Consider the following 13,768-nt stretch of genomic DNA (forward strand, 5'->3'; position numbering starts at 1 on the left):
ATCATTCTCTAAATGGCCAGGACAGTGTGGATGAGGCTCTCAGCCTTCTGGCATCTGGGGTCCCAGGTCCTGAATCTTTTTCATCCTTCTGTGCCTGACACATAATAATCATTTTTGTTTCAAAGACAAAAATGCAGGATTTTGCCTTCAAAAGCCACTCAACTAAGTAAAGCGAGGAGCAGGACATGGTTGGTCTCAGTCTGCCATGTCCAGGCATTTAAAAGAAGAGGCTTGGGGCTTCCCTGGTGGCGCAGTGGTTGAGAGTCCACCTGCCGATGCAGGGGACACAGGTTCGTGCCCCGGTCTGGGAAGATCCCACATGCCGCAGAGCGGCTAGGCCCGTGAGCCATGGCTGCTGAGCCTGTGCGTCTGGAGCCTGTGCTCCGCAATGGGAGAGGCCACAACAGTGAGAGGCCCGCATACCGCAAAAAAAACCCAAAAAACAAAAAACAGAAAAAAACAACAACAAAAAAAAGAAGAGGCTTGTACAAGAAGTGCAGTGGAAAGGTGTATATTTCCTGGGAGTCTGGCATTCCCTATTAGTCTATAAGCAGACCTTTAAGCAAAGGAGGGCCTTTATGAGTTGTTTAGTCTGTTGGGTGACATTTCTTGGGTGATGTGGTGAGATTCTTAAGTAAGAATCTCATTTCATTCACATAAATGAATGGAACAAACCCAGCATTGGGTTCCAGTAAAGTAAGCCCCATTTGTGTCTCAGACTGCACAAAGTAGACTGCAGCAGTGCTCTCCAAGCATCTGCGTCTCACTTGTGCCCTTGAGATGAGTGCTTGACGTCCCTCCCTAGAGCATGGAGATGACCTGAGTTTGTACTCTGGCAGTGGTGCTAGATCTGCTCAGGAGAATGCAGATTTCTTCACATTTCCGCACACGGTCCTGTACATTTCTGGATTGTGCTTCCTCCTGTGTAGAATGAGGAGATTGGCTAGATTATCTCTAAGATATTCTAGCACTGAAGATCACATTTTCAGTCCCAATTTAAGAGCTTCTTTGTATTTCCTGAAGGGAAACTTCTTTATATTTCCTGAAGGGATCTTCACCAATCACCGCCTGGGGGACTGGCTTTTATGTTGAGTGCTCTGGTGTGAAAGGCATACCTCTTTCAAGTTGACCTCAGCTTTCCTCTTTTACCTTTTCTCTTTTGTTCCTGCTTCCTCTCTTCTTTAAAGGTGTCAAGTAAAGCCAACAGTGATGAATCAGGTTTACTTTTCTTTTGGTGACGGTGAAATCGGTGAGTGGAGAGGTTTCGTCCTGTCTCAGTCTAGGTAGACTCCATTCCCTTCTCACTGCCTTTTTTCCTTTTGCTTGTTTACATCTCCCTTACTGAAATTTCCTTGGAGCTTTAACATGTCCTCTCTTCATCATGTCTTTCCCTTTGTGATCTAAGATTTTCTGTGGATAGTGCCAGTTTTCTGCAACCAGCCATGGAAAGCAGCGCTGCTTAAACTCACAAGGCCCAGCAGATCCCCTGTGACTGTGGCTTACACAGTGGGGGGGGGGGAGGGGCGATGGTGGGACACTGTGAAACATCTCCAGATGCATGAGTACAGAGATGGGTAAACAGTATACGCTCACTGCTTGGTTTCCATCTGTTTTATCTGGATGACGACAGCACCTCAGACTGGGTGCAAAGATTTCTCCAGTCATGGTCAAATGGTGGCCTGAACATACAACAGGCTGGGAACCAGAGGTGACTATTTCAGCAGATCTTGGCTGCAGCTGAGCCTGTTTCTGCCAAGCCAGGGGTTGTCTTGGTCTCAGTGGAGCCGGGACTTCTGTAGCATTGTTACACTCTGGGCTGTAATCCTGACATTTCAACCTCTTGGACACTGAAGAGTGGTTGGGCCTCGAATCTTCAGCCACAACTCCCATTCAGCCTGCTTTGTGACCTGACATATCTGGCATTCAGGCCTCTTTCTAAGCGTGTATTAACACATTGGGGGTCTCTATCAGAGACGGAACAGGGAGCCCAGGAAGTGGGATAGTGGCCCTGTGTTGATGTCTTTAGATCATTGCCCTCTGCCTTTGTTGGGGATTCCTTGGTGAGGGCTCTGCTAGGGTGTCAGGAGGAGCCATCAGAGCCCCCCTTGTTAGAGGGGAGATACACAGCTAAGCCGTGTCACTTTCGAAACTCTGCATTCCTGTCAGCTCTGGAGAAAATTACCTCTTTCTCACATCACAAGGAAAAGAGTAACTGTTTAAGGACAGGCCATTTGCAAAGACCGAGACCCTGAGAGAAAGGCACATAACCCCCTGCTCTAGTTTGGGTTTCCACAGAAGCTGAACCTGAGACAAGAATTCCAGGGTGCATTAGTTATATAGGAGAGGATCCCGAAAACAGGAGGAAGGATGTCAGCCAAGGCCGTGTTATCAAGCAAGCTGTCCCTGTGGACAACTGGCACTTGATCCCACCGGGAAAGTCTGGGATACAGTGTAGCACAGGTGCCTCCGGGTTACCCCACCTGAGACATGAAGGATCTGCTGGCCAGACAGCCTCGGGCAAAGAGATGCAAGGGGTGAAGTAATAAAGGCCACGGGGATGTGGTGTAGCACCGGCAGCTTTGCTACAGCTGTTATCCCAGATTCACCTTCCAAAGGAGCTTAGTCATTTTCTTTACAGAGAATGAATCCAAAACTCAGAAAAGCAACTGAGCCTCAAGGTCACAGAGCCAGTTCTTGAGATTCAAGGTCACAAGGATCCAGGTTTCCTGACTCCGGTTGTAGTGTTCTTTCCACTTGCCTACTCAAGGCAGAAATCTAAATTTGTAATGATTTATGAGGCGTATGGTATCTGATTAATGGAACAATATTCCCTTTCTGTCGTGGATTTGTTGGTCTTTTTCTAAGTGAAAAATTATCAAAAGGATTCAATCCTGAGAGCCAGAGAAAGAGCAAAAAATGGCTGAATGTATAAATAAAGTCTCCCAGGAAGATCATATTTTTGAAGGTATTCATTATTCATGTCTTTTTGTCATTGTCATGTCTTAAGTGTTTACTTGGGCTTCTAGCTTTTTGCTTTTCTAAGGACAAGGCTGATCCATTCTAGAAGAGCCTGACAGCCATCACCTTAACAATGGCTTATTAATATCCAGGTTATTTAAGATGCAGAGGAAACATTTATCACAGAAGAGCAGCTTCTCAACATGTCCTGCCAGGTGCAATGACGCATGTGCCTTGTGCATGTCATGCATTTGTGGAGCTCCTCTGGATGAAAGGGTCAGGATTGCTTATAAAGCATTGTGTTAGGTGAGAGTGGGCTTGCTCTTCGATTCCGAAATACCCACAAGCCTTTGGTAACGCTGAGAGTGAAGCACCTGTGTGATTCCCAAGGCTGAGCCAGAGGCTTTAAGCAGCCTGCACCATAACCAGCTTACACCAAGGGGAACACATGCTGAGGATGTCGACTGTGGCCGCAGGCAGGAACAAAGCCCCTAGCAGACCGGAAATGTTTACATTGGAAATAAAATGCCTGGGTGTGACTCTGAACTCATGGGACTAGCTAGAAACATGACAGGTTATTCTGAGGTTTGGGCTAATCATGGGATTAGCCAAAGACCACGTAAAAGTGGAGAAAAGGCTTGGAGATTCCATCTACATTTTCTCTAATTCTTGGATGCATTTTGGTTGTTGAGTTATGTCTCCATTTTCTTATTTATCTGAGGCCAAAAGTTTAAGTCCTACTATGTGATCATTTATAAACTTTTGGAAAAGGGAGCTTCATATTGGAAAAGCTTGTCCAAGTCTTTCTTTAGAATTTCCAGAAGGGAATTGCTAGGTCTTAAAGTCAGCACATTTTTTTAAGGCATTGGAGGCATCTGGTCTCCAGAAATGGGGAGACCGTTTTTATACTCCCTTTTCTCGTAGTTTCTGGTATCTCTTCCCTTAGATCTTCTTCAGTTACGGATGTGTCATTCCTTTTTACTTTGCCAGCCTGATAAGTAGAAAATGATATAACGTCATTGCTTTAATTTGCGTTCCTTTGAATATTATTGTGATATTTTTTCTTGTGGCTATTGCCTATTTGCATGTCATATGGAGTTGCCTGTTCTTGAAGGACACTGGTAATGCTCTCCTCCCCTGCCCTACCCTTTTCTGCTGCCGGAATAACTTTAACTAAGCCAGGCGTTCCATTGCCTCTTCCCTTGGGTCCCTATATAGCTATGGGCTGGCTAGAGAGTAACTGTGAGCCCCTGGGGAGATGGACCACCCACTAGAGTTGCTCCCAGATCAGGGCATCACCTGCCTGTGTGTGCAAATTAGACCAGCTGGTAACTTCTGGTTAACAAACCTGTTTGGCAGAAGGGATTTCAATTGGAGATAATCCTCATTCACTTCAATAAAGCAGGGAATGAGTCCGGGCAAGGGAGTCCACTTTTTACTTTTAAAGTCAGACCTTTCTGTGTTTTGTTGTTGGTATAGCTTGCTCTGTATTGCCAACTTCTGAACTCAAAATGTGTTTTGTTTAAAAAAAATGAACATGACTTTCTTTGAGTGACTTACTTTTTGCCTTCTAAGGAAGTGACTGGACGGGGACAACCATATTCTATATCAGGCCATCGACTCTGAGCCCCTTCATTTCTTATTTTCCTCTGTCTGGTGTAGTGCTCTGGGCTGCTGTTTTTTTTTTGTGTGTGTGGTACGCCCGCCTCTCACTGTTGTGACCTCTCCCGTTGCGGAGCACAGGCTCCGGACGTGCAGGCTCAGCGGCCATGGCTCATGGGCCCAACCGCTCTGCGGCATGTGGGATCTTCCCGGACCGGGGCACGAACCCGTGACCCCTGCATCGGCAGGCGGACTCTCAACCACTGCGCCACCAGGGAAGCCTGGGCTGCTGTTTTTGAGAGAAAGGTCTGTTAAAATCAAGAAATATTCACCCTTTTGGTATTTGCCCAGAGTTGGGCCCCTTGGAAACGGGCAACTTTCCCCATTTGGGTGTGTTCTTTAGGACCTTTCCTACTGGCTTAACGAGTTGGCTCGGTCTGTATTAGTGGTGAGGAGATACCAGCTGTCTGTGGTTGGAGCGGACTTTTCAGTGTCGAAGATGAGCTATAGGCCAGGTAGATGCTAATCAGGAGAGAAGTAAAGCTGAACCTGGCCCAGTCCGCCTGAAATTGGGTATATTTATTTCCCCCACGAATTTTCTTGTATATGGGATGTGGCCTATTCTCTTGGAACACCATCAGGATAATGAAAAGGAGAAAACAGAGAGCAGGAACCAACAGCATGAACGCAACCTGCAACGCTCAGGTTAGCGAGGTGTCGGGCACAAGGTTCATACCCTGCATGCAGGACCCTTTCTTTCCCACTAGAGGGCACTCTTGTCACTCTTAAAGCGATAGTACCTGGGAAAAACTGGTTGCTTCTCAGTTGAAGTCCCCAGAAGCACACTGCATTTAAGATGCTACTTTGTGTCTCAGCTTCCATTCTCAAAGTGTTATGAACATAACACTCTCCAGCCCAGACAAGAATGGGAAGATTAGTGTCTGGAAACTTCTGTTGTAAATTAAGCATAGTCAGCCCCTGCTTATTTGTGTTTCATTAATGAGATGTGATTGTAGCCCTGGGGCTTTCTTGCACTTTCAGAAGCAACATCTACTTTTGAAGTGCTGTACATCCAGTCTGCTCTTCTCCTTTGCCCACATACTTGGTGTAAATGTGGCTGCAGCAGGTCTGTATGGAGGTCGGTGGAAGATGAGGACTTGATCCTCTGTATTGATCCTGTTTATTTTGGGAAAGCTGGAGAGTACCCGTGGTTGGTGTGGGTCAGCCTGACAGGAGATTTTCCATTTAGAGAGGATTTAAAATTTCAAGCAAGGGAAATGCAAGCCATATTTTACTCACTCAATACATCAGGGAGTGCTACCATTTAAAAAAACCACCATTCTGACTTCTGGGGTTTCCAGGTCATCTGGCAGACACTGTATGGGATCAGTTCCTTGACCCTTTGTCAGAAGTTCCCCCAGATTACAAGGCATCTCTTTATGGACATCTTTACATTTACACCAATCATTTTTTTAAAAATTTGTCAGCCTTGGAGGATGTGTGAGGTGACTTGCCCTTTACTTGTAAGAATGAGGGGTGACTCCCCCCTAGAAAGTCACCAGTGTCAATCAGTAGAGCTGCTGGCAGTGCTATTCCTGTTGGGGGTATAGGTTTTGGGAGTGGTCGTTGCTTGGCGACCAGCACAGTGACAGCTTGCTTTCTGGCTCCTTGAAACTAAATTTCCACAGGAAGAGCAAAAAGGAGTCACATAGCAAATATTCCCCCCTCCCACTCCCGATCCATGACTACTACTACCAGCATCATTACTAGCTAATAATTATATAGCATTACTATGCTCCAGGCATGGTTTATTTTTGTTTATTTTAATAAGCTTTATGTTTTAGAACAGGCTTAGATTTACAGAAAAACTGTGAAGACAGTACAGAGAGTTCTTATATGCCCTATACCCAGTTTCCCTTATTATTAACAAATTAGTATGGCACATTTGTCACAATTAGTAGACCAATATTGGTACATTATTATTAACTAAAGCCCAGACTTTATTCGGATTTCTTTAGTTTTGACCCACTGTGCTTTTTCTGTTCCAGGGTTCCATTTAGGATACCACATCATATTAATTGTCATGTCTCCTTAAGAGCCTCTTGGCTATGGCAGCTTCTCAGACTTTCCTTGCTTTTGATGACCTTGACAGTTTTGAAGAACGCTGGTCAGGTATTTTGTAGAATGTTCCTCTGCTGGAATTTGTCTGAGGTTTTCTCATGATTAGAGTGGGGTTACAGATTTTGAGAGGAAGACCTCAGAGATAAAATGCCATTCCCATCACACCCTATCAAGGGCACATACTGTCCACATGACTTGTCATGGTTGATGTTGACCTTTGTCACCTAGCTGCAGTAGTGTTTAGCAGGTTTCTTTCCTGTAAAGTTACTACCCCCGTATCCAGACTGTGTTCTTGGAAAAGTCACTGTGTGGAGCCCACACTTAGGAGTGGGGAGTTATGCTTCACCTTCTTGAGGGCAGAGTAGCTACACACATTCTTTGCAGTTCTCCTGTCCAGGCAATTTATCTCTTCTCATCCATGTATTTATTTATTCAATTGTTTATTTACATCGGTATGGATATTCATGGAGATTTATTTTATACTTCGGGTTATCATAAAATATTACTTTGTTGCTCGGATTGTTCCAGCTTTGGCCACTGGGAGCCCTTTCCATTGCTCTGTGTCCTCTGACCTACTTCTATCATTGTGAGATGGTTGTTGTTCTTTTGAGTACTTTCTTATTTTCTGACACAAGATACTCCAGGCTCATCTTAACATCTCCTGCCCTAGTTCTAGAATCAGTCATTTCTCCGAGGGTGGTATTAAAACCAAGATCTGGGCACTAAGTGTTGTTGCTACAGGGTTGCTGTTGCTTAGAGGCCCTCTCAGCGGACAGAGCAGGGAAATGTATGTGTATGTACTAATTTATGAATTGATCTGTATGTAACCATCTGTATCTGTATTAAGCTAAATATGAGCCTACTGATGTCTCCAATTCTAATCTGTTACCACGTGGACCATTCTGGCCTCCTCCCCTTGGGGATCTGTGATCTCCTTCTCTAACAGTACGGTAAACTTGGCTCCCACCATCCCCCATGTATTTACCTAATTGTTCAGTTCCAGTATGCGTGTATAGCAATGTCAGAATTGTTGACAAGACCCCCATGGAAAATAACTTTATCCACTAGAGTACAGTGCCTCTTATGTACAGTTTCCTTTGCTGTAGTTTTACAGACTTCTTATTTCCAAAGTTGCTTAGGGAGCACCTTTTTTTTTTTTTTTTCTCCACTCCTTTCAGTGAGGTTGTTTCATACATTTGTAATACAGTTAGATTGTTTGGTCACATTCTGCATTTCATCTTGGGATTCCCCTAACCTTTTCCATGATTTAAAAAAAGTTTACATATATTAAAGTTCACTCTTTGTGGGTTTTGAGAAATGCAGGTATCGCCATTACAGTGTCATAGAGAATAGCTTCATCACCCTATGAATTCTCTGTGCTTCACCAGTTCACCTATTTAACCCTTCCCCAATCCACTGATTTTGTTTTTTTTGGAGCAGGAAAGGCCGTAACCTCACTTTATTTGTATTTCCTCCTTACACAAAATCATCAAAATAGGAACAGAGATGGGCAGCGAAAAGGGCTGAAAATTTGTTCAATCCACATGTTCTCAGGGCTATCCCAGAGAGCACTTGAGGCTGAGCGCCTGTTGGAGTAGCCGCAGATCCAACACGAATTCCTCATGCCTTGGCCTGAAGTCTTCACAGATTGGTGGCGTGAGCCCTGCAATTCTCATCCTTTGCCCATCTTGACGTAAGGCAGGAAAGTGGACTGAAATGCTCCTTTCTGATGGGCAAGGCAAATCAGAACCCATGGTGTACTTACTGCACCTTTGGTGCTACAGGGGCAGAACCTGAAGCTGCTTCCAAGGCTCTAGACACTTGCAGACAGGGCTAGAGGCTGATGGTGTAAGAGCGGCCTGTGAGGTTCTGAATAGCAGAACAGACTGGTGCTGTCACAGCCCACTCATACCACGCCATCTTGGAATTGCTGCATCACCAGAGACGCACACAGGTGGTCTGGGCTTCATGCACGGTAATGGGCTGCTTAATGGGGAAGAGGACGGGAAACTGTGAAAACATCTCAGGAGAGTGAGTCTCTGGACAGATACTCAGAGTGATGTCCTGATAAAGCACAGTCTCAAAGTAGCCTGCAAACCCATGCAGCACTGTGTTCACCTCCACGGGAAACCCCAAGGTGCGGTAGCGGTTGTTGTCCATCATAGGATCTCTGTTGGGATGGCTGAAGGTAAAACAGGGCTGGGGTGCAGATGGCTGGTGGAAATTGAGCAGCCATAGCACATAAAGCATCTCAAACTGGGCTTCAGGGTCGCGGTTCTTTTCCCGACAGGCTCGGAACTCATTGTACAGCTTGGAGGAGGAGATGGGAGCTAGAAAGGAGGTATACTCCCCAGGGATGCTCACACCATCATCTGGTGACAGTTCATTATTAGCTTAGGACCCCAGAAGCTCACTGACAATGATTTCCGCTTTCTCTGGAGCCACCCATTCCCGCATGTCCGATGAGACTACTGTCACCTGGCTTCCCCATTCTTCAAACTGCCAGTTCTCCAGCATCACCACAGCATTCGGGTTCTTCTCCACAGTGTACAGCTTTATCCGCCAGTCAGCCTGCTTGGCTGCCCGCAGGGAAGCATTCACCAGGGGCCCCTGGCCTGTTCCCAGCACCATCAGCACTTGGACATTGGTATCCTTCTCTTCCTCTGGCACTCAGTCTAACAGACATTTATAGATGGCCTGCTGGTATTGAGAGTATTTGCTAGGGTCCTTTTCAAACACTTCGTATGTCTGAGATTCCAGATTATCCATCAGTGGCTGGAGTGGGGACTGCAGGTAGTCTTCATAGCCCTTGGCAAAGAGTTCATAGGCATTGGGTGGAGGTCGATTCTGGCTCAAGTCTTCCAAGTCCTGGAGGCAGGAGCAGAACTCTTTCTCTGGGTGGTGGGTGGTGCCTGTGATGATGAATTGCACATCCAACTTGAGGAGTTGGAAGATCAGCCTCTGGGGCATCTTAGAAAGAACAGGAAATCCCTTCTTATTGGTCAGGAAAATGCTGGTGGCGAGGATGGCTGCTTTGATGGGCTTCCCCAAGCCAACGATCAATGACATGATTAGATGGAAGGTCAGCACCAGTTTCGAGAGCCACTGCAATCCTCTTGCTATAATCAATCACACAAGGTCCGGAAGTTGTGCCACCACATCCATGTCTTCTCCTCTCCACTGTACTCCTCTGTGTGTGAAGTTGGCGCATATCTCTCAGGTCCTCTGGTGCCACCAGTGGCACCCACATCCAGAACATGGAGGAGTGGTGGCCAGTGGGATGTGGTTGGTCAAAACTCTCACCAAGTTTGTTTTATCGTCCTGATGTAGGGGAAGCAGGAAAGCTGGAAGACCCAAATATGCCCCAAAATTCAGCTCCTGTAACATAGCTGCCTCGGAGCTCCTGTGGATCTTCTCCACTTTTGAGTCTGGACGAATCCATGGAGAAAGCTTTCCCACAATTAGTGTATTCCAGTCCCTTCCTGACAGCGGTAGGTCTGATTGTGTCTGAGGGCCTGGCCGATTCTTAGCAGGTTCCTGAGTAAACTCCCTCTTGAAACGTGGGTGGAACACAGGCATGCAGAGGAAATCAAACCCCTGCTTGGCCACAGCCCCCAGTGTGTCAGCCATTTCGGGGATGCAGTTCAGGTCCCTCCCGCTGGACACGCGACTTCCACTGCACCACTGACCACCATCGCCTCCACCTTTTCCCTCGCGCTGTCCACGCCGAGATTCCCTGACCCCACTGATTTTTTTAACCGTCTCTGTGGTTTTGCTTTTTCCAGAACATCATATCATATAATTTTAATAATACAGAACATAGCCTTTTCAGATTGGCTTCTTTCACTTAGCAAAATGTATTTAAGATTTATTTATGTCTTTTCATGGCTTGGTAGCTCATTTCTTTTTATAATATTTCATTGTGTGGATATACTCCAATTTGTTTATCCAGTCACCTATTTAAGGACATCTTGGTTGCTTCCAAGTTTTGGTGGCTATGAATAAAGCTGCTATAACATTTGCTTGCAAGTTTTTGTGTGGACATAGTTCTGAAGTCAGTTGGGTAAGTTCCAAGGAGTGTGATTGCTGGATTATATGCTAAGACTATATTTAGCTTTGTAAGAAATCGTCAAACTGTCTTCCAAATTGGTTGTGCCATTTTGTATTCATGCCAGTGAAGGATGAGAGTTCCTGTTGCTCTTTTTCCTTGCCAGCAATTGGCATTGTCAATTTTCTTTTTTGTATTTTAGCCATTCTAATAGGTATGGCTATAAGGTATGCTGTGGTATCTCGTTGCTTTATTTTGTAATTTCCTAATAATGATGTAAAACATTTTTTTCATATGCTTATTTGTCATCTATATACCTTCTTTGGTGAAATCTCTGCTCAGATCTTTTGTCCATTTTTATTGGGCTTTCTTACTGTTGAGTTTCATGAGTTCTTTGGATGCAAGTCCTTTTTCAGATATGTGTTTGCAAATATCTGCAAATTTCTGTGGCTTCTCTTTTCATTCTTTTAACAGTCTTTTGCAGAGCAGAAGTTTTTAATGTTAATAATGTCCAGTTTAGATCATGCTTTTGGTGATGCTTCTAAAAACTTATCTCCAAACCCAAGGTAGCCTGGATTTTTTCCTTTGTTCTCTTCTAAAAATTTTATAGTTTTGCATTTACATTTAGGTCTGTGATCCAGTTTGAGTTAATTTTTATGAGAGATGTAAGCCCTGTGTTTAGTTTTTTTTTTTTTTTTTTTTTGCACGTGGATATTCAGTTGTTCCAGCACTGTTACTTGAAAAGACTATCCTTTCTCCATTGAAATATTTTTGCTCCTTTGTCAAAGGTCACTTGACTATTTGTGTGGATCTGCTTCTGGGCTCTCTATTCTGTTCCATTGATGTATGTGTCTATTCTTTCACCAATACTGTGCTGTTTGGATTACTGTAGCTTTACTGTAAGTTTTGAAATCATTTAGTGTGATTCCTCTGATTTTTTTGTTCTTCAGTACTGTGTTTGCTGTTCTAGGTCTTTTGGTCCAGGCATGGTTTTAAGTCCTTTACATATATAAACTCACTTAGTCTTCACAGTAACCCACTAAGAGGCCCAAAGAGGTTAAGTGACCTGTTCAAAGTCACATAGCTAATAAGTGGGGGAGGCAGGACCCAAGCCTCCGCAGTGTGGCTGCAGTCGCTGGCTCACATCCACCCACCAGGTGGCCTCTGAAGGTAATAAAGAAGGGATCCTTGTTTATTTTTGACACCTTAGTGAGAATACTTAGAGGCGAATTCCTGGACGCATTGTCTTGGGAAACAGGCAGCGTAGTGGGGAGTCTCAGAGTTCTTGCTTTAATTTCAGAGACTTAGGTTGACACCTGACTCCACCAGTTATAAGCCTGGCTAGACCTTGGGCAAACAAGGCTCCACGGTCAGAGTCTTCACCTGTAAAATGGGAACATAATGGACCTTTAATGGGATCCCCCTGGCTTACTAAACAGTCCCCTTTCTCAGCAAAGGTGGGTGTCTGTGCATTGTGGTTCTGCTCCCTGTTCCCAAACACTTGTTTTCAGCTCTCTGATGCTATATTGTATCATACTTAACTGTTTTCATGTCTGATTTCTCCAATATATTGTAAGCTTTTAAAAGATAGACCTTTTAATGGGTATCATTTATCTTTTCATCTCTGTCCCTAACACAGCGTCTGGCACATGAAAGGCTCTAAATAAAATGATTGTTCAATAAATGCAGCAGGATATATTATAGATGGGTGAAGCTAGAAACAGGCTGACTCTAGGCACTGTCCACGGCTCAGAAGGCAGTTCGGAAAAGGACTCCAGGCCTAAATTCGTCAATCTAACTCATCATAACCACAGAAAGAGACACCATCTTCAATTCAGACTTTTCTGCTCTGTCCCCTAGGAAGTGTCTGTGCTTTCCTATCTCTACTCTTATTCCCAGAAAGTGGGAAAGGAAACCGCCTCCCCACTGCATCACCACTCATCACTGCTTAAACCACATGGGAGCCTGAAACAGTGGTGAGAACCCTGCACTTGTCAGCAAAGGGCCTTGGTAGGGTCCCCAGCTCAACCACTTGCCACCTTCATGATCTTGGGCATACTCCTAAACATCACCATTTCCTCATCCATAAACTGTGGCTACCTTTTCTACCCATTTGTTAAGGAGAATAAGCAAGCAACACAGGAGTGTGTAGTTTACATTATAAAACACTAGGTAAATGCCAAGAGCTATCATTAGATAATAGTAAAAGCTACTAATTACCAGGTACTTACTCACTGACAGGCACTGCTCTAAGTGCTTTGTACATTATCTTTTTTAATCCTTATAAGCAATATGATAGCTACTGTTATCCCTGCACTAACTAAGGTAACTGTAAGCAAGAGAGAGGCTGATTCTTCCTGGCTTAATTTTTTTTTAATATACATTTTTAATCCAAATCTTGTGGTGTACTTTTTTTTTATAAATTTATTTATTTTTATTTATTTATTATTTTTGGCTGCGTTGGGTCCTCGTTGCTGCGTGCGGGCTTTCGCTAGTTGCGGCGAGCGGGGGCTACTCTTCGTTGTGGTGTGTGGGCTTCTCTTGTTGCCGAGCACAGGCTCTAGAGCACGCGGGCTTCAGTAGATGCAGTGTGTGGGCTCAGTAGTTGTGGCTCACAGGCTGTAGGTGCACGGGCTCAGTAGTTGTGGCGCACGGGCTTAGTTGCTCCGTGGCATGTGGGATCCTCCCGGACCAGGGCTTGAACCTGTGTCCCCTGCATTGGCAAGCGGATTCTTAACCACTGTGCCACCAGGGAAGCCCCCTGGCTTAAGTTTTAAAAAATAAAAAAAAGAAGAAGGATAAGAAGGAGGGGGAGAGGATTAGAGGGGGAGCAGGAGGAGGAGGGGGAGGGGAAGAAGAAGAAGAAAATACATTTTTTAAAAGATACTGGAGTTACTCAAAGAATGAATCAGTCCCTAAGCATCCAGCCCAGGCTGGGTAGGGACCAGGGGCAACCCCAGAAACTGCAGCAGCAGACATTGATGGACCTGCTCTCCAGACTATATAAAGGTGCATAAAGGTGCCTCAATACCAAGAGCC

At 44.9% G+C, this 13,768-nt stretch overlaps 1 pseudogene across 1 annotated transcript; it reads right to left on the reverse strand.

Annotated features, from left to right (window-relative positions):
* Nucleotides 1-8,514: 8,514 nt before the first annotated feature.
* Nucleotides 8,515-10,373, reverse strand: LOC307067940 (protein arginine N-methyltransferase 5-like; annotated as a pseudogene). Its single transcript has one exon. The product of its transcript is annotated as a protein arginine N-methyltransferase 5-like (transcript).
* Between the last annotated feature and the right edge of the window lie 3,395 nt (nucleotides 10,374-13,768).

This window comes from Hyperoodon ampullatus (assembly GCF_949752795.1).
Source record: "Hyperoodon ampullatus genome assembly, chromosome: 2".
NCBI lineage: Eukaryota > Metazoa > Chordata > Mammalia > Artiodactyla > Ziphiidae > Hyperoodon > Hyperoodon ampullatus.